Source organism: Rhagoletis zephyria, unplaced genomic scaffold, assembly GCF_001687245.7.
Source record: "Rhagoletis zephyria isolate East Lansing unplaced genomic scaffold, Rhagoletis_zephyria_1.1 Rzeph_scaffold_00525, whole genome shotgun sequence".
Taxonomy (NCBI): domain Eukaryota; kingdom Metazoa; phylum Arthropoda; class Insecta; order Diptera; family Tephritidae; genus Rhagoletis; species Rhagoletis zephyria.
This window is the reverse complement of record NW_016157609.1, coordinates 209,590-217,032: the sequence shown is the minus strand read 5'-3', so window position 1 is coordinate 217,032 and position 7,443 is coordinate 209,590.

The following is a 7,443-nucleotide window of genomic DNA, read 5'->3' as shown; positions in this document are numbered from 1 at the left end:
TATAAGCTCTCTTTTACTCATGGCTGTCGTTACCGCGCTGCAGTCAGTTACAACTACGACATGCTTTCCTTGTACATAGTATCGGAAACGCTCTAAACTGCTGACTACTGCCAATACCTCAAGCTCATAACTATGAAATTTTCGTTCGCAATCTGGTGTAGATCTGCTATAATAAGCAATCGGCTTCCAATTACCATTATCGTTTTGAAGTAGTACACCCGGAATTCCAATGGAAATTGCATCCGTATGGACCTGATGCTCCGCTTCTACCCTATACGCTGTCATTACTGGTTTTGAAGTCAAAGCTTTCTTTAAATCACAAAAAGCTTTCTCGTGCTGCTCAGCCCACTCGAATGACTGCTCTTTCCGTAGTAATTTTCTCAACGGTTCGCTCTTGATTGAATATCCCGGAACAAATCGGCGGAAGTACCCGCTAAGCCCAAGGAACCTCCTCACATCGGTCGCTGACTTTGGAGTAGGAAAGCTACTAACGGCTGCTGTCTTCACACTTCCAGGACTCACACCATCGGGATGAAGTTGATGATGAAATACTTAAACTTCGTCGCTTCACTCAACCGTTCCTCTATATTCGGGGTTGGATACATCTCCTTCGCTGTGAATATATTTAAACGTCTGTAATCGACGCAAAGTCGCTCACCCCCATTCTTTCTACCAAGACCACTGGACTTGCATACTCCGATTGAGATTTCGAAATTATGTCCCATTCTAAAAGTTCGTGAATCATTTTTGCTATGACGCATTTCTTCGGTTCGGGCACCCTGTATGGCTTTTGTGCTACAGGCACGTTCGTTCTTAACTCAATCTTCATCTGCATTGCATCAGTTAAACCAATACCTTGCAAGTTTTCTGCAAAAATATCGTTGTTCTCCTTCAAAAATGTCTAAAGACCTTCTTTAATTTTCTCGTCACCAATACTGCAAATTATGTATTTAGATTTAATTGTCTTTGCCCTAACCTCGGCTTTTGCTACGTGCGACGAAAACTGCACGCTGTCGTTCTTAATTTCTGCTACTATATTCTCCTCTTGAAATACATCTAACCAAAAGAGAATGTCCGTCGGTATAACTTCGTCGTCAACAACAAACAAATCTATGTTGACTACCTCATCGTTTAACCCAATAGTTGTGCTTAACTTTTCAGTCAAACAACGTCTTCCACCGCATATACCAAAAATAACCATCGAACACTTCTGACGGGTTATCGGTAAATCATCTGCTATTGAACGCTTAACCATGCTGCATTCGCTCCCAGTGTCTATGAATGCCAAAAATGACTTACCATTTATTGTAATATACTTTTCGCAAAATGTTGGTTGTTGTTCGACTTGTGCACGCTTTATCGTGGTCTTTTTACCACAGTTCTCCGACTCGCCACCTCTGTGAAATTTACCGCAGTCTTTACAACGCTGTTGTTTCGGTTTCGCACAATTTCGCGCGAAATGTCCCAATTCTTGACAATTATAACACCTAATATTTTTCTTATCAACGTCACTTTTCTGGATATTGTCTTTACCGTGATTTAAATTAGGCTTGTCAGTCGTTTCACTTCTAAAGTTTTTCGTTAACGCCGAATTTTGCAAATAGTTATCGATTGTTTCACGCATTTCCTTTAAAGAATTAGACCGAATCGCAGACACTGCCAACTGTAGCTCACAGTGCTTTAAACCATCACGAGTATATTTAACAATTGCCTTTTCACTTAAACCGTAACGTCGACCAAGTCCACTCATTCGAAAACAATAGTCCAAAATCTTTCCATTTTGTCTACGTGTCGCATTTGCCATTTTAAAATGCACCTCTGCCTCATTTAATTCATACCCGAATTCTTTTTTCAGATTATTCGCCAATTCAATCCAACTGGAATGAAATGTCGGCGACGCATCTAGCCACATTCTTGCTGCACCTTTCAATTTACTATAAAATGCCAAAAGCAAGCATTTATCGTACCACTTATACGCATTTATGGCACTGTTCACTCGATCAACAAACTGATCCACTGTCAAAGAGTTTTCACTAGTGGGGTCATATTCAGGAATTGTATCCGCAATTTCCTTAACACTAGCACTTCGTCCCACTGTCACACTTGAGCGTTGTGGTGAATTAACAACTTGTTGTTCACCACTATCGCGCACTCGCTCAGTATCAGTATTCGTTTGCATTCGGCTAGTTAGATTCTGCATAGCCGTCATCATGCTCTCCATCATGCTACGCAAATCATTCACTTGCGCTTGCAACACAGAATCGTTATTTTCAATTTCAATCTCATCGCTATTCACACATTGCGACAAACGCAAAACCAACTCGGCCTTCGTGCCTGTTGTTGGGCTCTCATGAGCACGCAGTTGCTTTTTTAGCTCATCTACTTTCAACGACGCTATCTTCACTTTATTTTCCATTCCGAAGTCTTATTGGAATCAAATACACTGTCTTTGCTACAAACCGTCACTGTGTCTCTCTCTTCCGAACTTCGCAAACTTCTACACACAAGCTCGCATCACGTTCGTATATCTGTATGCATATGTAAACACTCGTACATTCGTACGCGCATTCAACGACACTACAACAACACAATTTGTTCTTTGTGTTTTCTTGACTCTCTAGTAGGTATACTGTATTTGTTTTTCGTTTTTTTCGAACGCAACAGAAATTTCACAAATTCTGCACACACGCTCGCATATATCTACATGTATGTATGTATAAACACTCGTACATTCGTACGCGCATTCAACGACACTACAGCGACGCAATTTTTATTTTTTTTTTCGCTTGCTCGACTCTTGAAAATCGCTAGGCACATGCGCAACACAGTTTTTTTCCCCGGTATGCAAAATGCTCTGTCAAATACTTGTCCATTCGTACACGTATTTTCATGCACTATGCTTTTTACCGACACTCGCTACATACATACGCTGTGCGTTTTACAAATCACTTGCTTGTTTTTCTATTTCGTCAATTTACATTTCACGGCGCTTTCTGTCTATTCTTTTACGTGTTTTTTCCGCTTTTAAATAACCCACGGCGCTCTACTATTCGCATTCGTTCACAAATTCAAGTTGTGAAATTCTCTTGAATTTTATTATTACGCGGCTCCGGTCTCACTTCTGACCTGTAAGGATGGCTGTTAAATGGTTACTGTTTTATTGATTCATTTTAGTTTTGAATTTCATTTGACAGTTCATGTGTGTATATGAGAAAGATAATAAATGAACACTGAATGAATTCAAACATTAGAAAGAGAACTAAGATAAATATAGATAAATGCAAATCAGCACAGGGCTTTATTATTTGGGATGACCTCGGGTTGCATGGTTGTGATTTATGACCTTACACGATGATGTCGATGTCATCGGCATTAGCCAGAAATTGCACGCTCTTGTAGTAAATTGTTCCTGAGCGGTTCAGTTCTGCAGCTCTTATTATCTTCTCCAACATCAGATTAAAGAAGTCACATGAAAGGGAGTCGCCCTGTCTGAAACCCCGTTTTGTGGCGAACGGCTCGGAGAGGTCTTTTCCAATTCTGACGGAGCTGGTGGTATTGCTCAACGTCATTTTACACAGCCGTATGAGTTTTGAGGGGATGCCAAATTCAGACATAGCGGCGTATAGGCAACTCCTTTTAGTGCTGTCAAAAGCGGCTTTAAAGTCGACAAATAGGTGGTGAGTGTCGATCCTTTTCTCGCGGGTCTTTTCCAAGATTTGGCGTATTGTGAATACCTGGTCTATGGTGGATTTGCCAGGTCTAAAGCCACACTGATAAGGCCCAATCAGTTCATTGACGGTGGGCTTCAGTCTTTCACACAATACGCTCGATAAGACCTTGTAACCTATGCTTAGAAGGCTGATCCCGCGGTAGTTGGCGCGAATGGCGGGGTCACCTTTCTTGTGGATTGGGCAGAGCACACTTAAATTCCAGTCGTCGGGCATGCGTTCATCTGACCATATTCTGCACAAGAGTTGATGCATGCACCTTATCAACTCCTCGCCGCCGTACTTGAATAGCTCAGCTGGCAGGCTGTCAGCTCCAGCGGCTTTGTTGTTTTTCAGCCGCGTTATTGCTATACGTACCTCGTCATAGTCAGGCGGTGGAACGTCGACTCCGTCATCATCGACTGCGGGCTCGGGTTCTTCTTCTCCACAACTTTCTGTGCTGCTACCATTTAGTAGGGCGGAAAAGTGTTCCCTCCATAATTTAAGTACGCTCTGGACATCAGTTACTAGGTCGCCATTATTGTTCTTACAGGAGTGCGCCCCGGTCTTTAAACCTTCCGTAAGTCGCCTAACTCTCTGGTAAAATTTTCGGGCATTCCTCCTGTCGGCCAGCATTTCAAGCTCTTCGCACTCACGTATTTCTGCCTCTCTCTTCTTGTTGCGGCAAATACGTCTCGCTTCCCTCTTCAGATCCCTATAGCGGTCCCACATAGCGCGCGTTGCGCCCGATCGCAGCGTGGCCCTGTAGGCGGCATCTTTTTTCTCTGCAGCTTCCTGACACTCCTCATCGTACCAGTTGTTCTTTCGGGCTCGCTGAAATCCGACTACTTCTTCGGCGGCGGTACTTAATGAGCGGGAAATGTGGTTCCACTGCTCGCATATGTCGGTTTGTTGAAGAGTGCTCTCTGAGAGCAGGTGTGAGAGTCGAGTAGCGAAAGCGCTGGCTGTCTGTTGTGATTGCAGCTTTTCGACGTTAAGCTTTCCTTGCATATTTGGGCGCACATTTTTTGCTGCACAGAGGCGGGTGCGTATCTTGGCTGCAACAAGATAGTGGTCCGAGTCGATGTTTGGGCCTCGGAGTGTGCGTACGTCTAAAACACTGGAAGCGTGCCTTCCGTCTATCACAACATGATCGATTTGGTTTCTCGTTTTTCGATCCGGAGACAGCCAGGTAGCTTGATGGATCTTTTTATGCTTGAACCTAGTACTGCATACTACCATGTTTCGGGCCCCGGCGAAGTCGATCAGCCTCAATCCGTTGTCGGACGTTTCGTCGTGGAGGCTGAATTTTCCGACGGTGGTTCCAAAGATCCCTTCTTTGCCCACCCTGGCATTGAAGTCGCCAAGCACGATTTTGATATCATGACGGGGGCAGCGCTCGTACGTGCGCTCCAAGCGCTCATAGAAGAGATCCTTGGATGCCTCATCCTTCTCTTCCGTCGGGGCATGGGCGCAGATGAGCGAGATGTTGAAGAATCTCGCTTTGATGCGGATTGTGGCTAGACGCTCGTCCACCGGGGTGAACGACAGTACTCGGCGACGGAGTCTCTCCCCCACCACAAATCCAACTCCGAATTTGTGCTCCTTTACATGGCAGCTGTAGTAGACGTCGCAAGGCCCCAGACATTGTTTGCCTTGCCCCGTCCAACGCATTTCTTGGATGGCGGTGATGTCAGCTTTTGTCCTTACGAGGACATCAACCAGCCGGGCAGAGGCACCTTCCCCATTAAGGGTCCGGACATTCCAGGTGCATGCCCTCAAATCGTAGTCCTTTAAACATTTGCCGTGGTCGTCATCATAAGGGGGGGTCTCATCCGAGGCTTTGCCTTGCTTCTTCACTGGAAGTGGTTTTTACGTGGCGGGTCCCAAGCCCAGCGCACAACCCATTGCTGGGACGGGGGTGGTTTCGCAACCAAATACACGTTTATATAGCGAGCCGCTTGCTCCAAGCAGACACCCGCTTGCAGCCGCACCTACTGGTGAACAGACGCTGCAGACTTCAGTGAGCCCTTAAACCGAATAAGTCAGAGTGGCCCCACCGAAGCTCCCTCTCTTTCTGCCGTGACCCAAGGCTCCACTCGGATTGGTTACCGCATCTCGCACATGGGTTGCTCACGTTGCCCAGAGTGCGCGAACGAGGACGCAAGAGTCGGGATTGAGTATAGCCATGCAACTGTAACTGCATACCCAGCGCAATGACTATACCCCATTGCACTCCAATAGGTTTTATATTATTGAGAGCAATAATTTATTTTAATATGGATCCGATCTCTGATGGTAATTATTTTAAAATAAAAATTTTAAGTTTATTTAAAGAAATATTTTACATTAATTTAATTTTTTATTACATACGTATCGCGTTTTGGGGCGACGTTTCCTGGTATAAAGCTCAGAATCAGAAGATTCTGACAGCTCGGAAGCCTTGTGACAAATTTATCATTTAAAATTTTTGAAGTGTGAAGAATGAAACTGACTGAAAAATATATATGTACTCACATACATACATATTAAATCTAATGGTGATTTCGGTTCTATCAAAAAATGTTGCCCTTGCCCGGTGCAAAATGTGTTTGATGTTACACTCAACCCTTTGAAAAGGCATGTTTTTGCCTTCTTGTCCTTGTCCAGCTCACGCATATTATCATATTATCGTTTTAAGCAACCATCTGATTTTCAGGGCAACCATCTCCCCTGACAAAGCTTCAAAGGGCAGAAAAGGTGCCTTTTTGCCTTAAAAGAGTGTGGCATTTTAAGAAATGAACACAAAATTTTCTCACCCCTTGCCTTTAATTTAGAATCGAACAAGATAAGAGAAAGGGGCAATCAAAAGGCGACATTTTTGGTAGAAACGAAATCACCATTAGAAAATTATCTTGTGCTTTTTTCTTTCAAACCGTAAAAATTTGCCATCTGATCACATAATTAGGAATGACTGAATGGCGCGTATTCATAGTCCATCAACTAAGTCGAAACTAACAAACTTGCAATTAAGTTGCATTTAAGTACCAACTTAAAATTTACCTCTATTCATAGTCGCATTTCAGACTTCTACTAAGTAGTTTCGACTTAGTTTACGATATAGCAAAATGAGTGTGAAAATGTATCGATTTTTCTTTACGATATTTTGGAAAAATTACATTTTTATTAAATAATGTCAAGTTAGATCATCCGTTTATGTAATTTTTATTTTCATTGCATGATTATGCAAAAGAATAAGGTATCATTTTCTTGTTAATTGTGTGAAATAGCCAGAACAACCGCAGTGATGTGAAGTCGATGTTTATCGAAAGCATGCTGTGAAACATACAAATAGTAGATATCTAAATGTTATGCACAAATTTACTTTAAAAGAACTAGCGTGAAACTGACTTATTATTTGAGAATTTATATAAATTATTCCAATTATAAAATTGTGATGTAGCTTTATTCGAATTGTAATACGCATTTAATTTCATCTTCCGATTAAAATGGATCGATCTTTGTAAATTTTAATTGGACATTATTCAATATTATCAAAATCACCATCTACCAACTTAATTTTTACATATTTCGTCTGTTTTCCCTTAATTTGATAAAATACTTCTTCCTAGTTACGACTTAGTTGCAGCTGCAGCCGAAACTAAATTTTAAGTTGGTACTTAGCCAGAAAAGTCGAAACTAAGGCGACTATGAATAGCTTTAGTTGTGACTTAGAATAGTTTCGACTTAGTTGAGT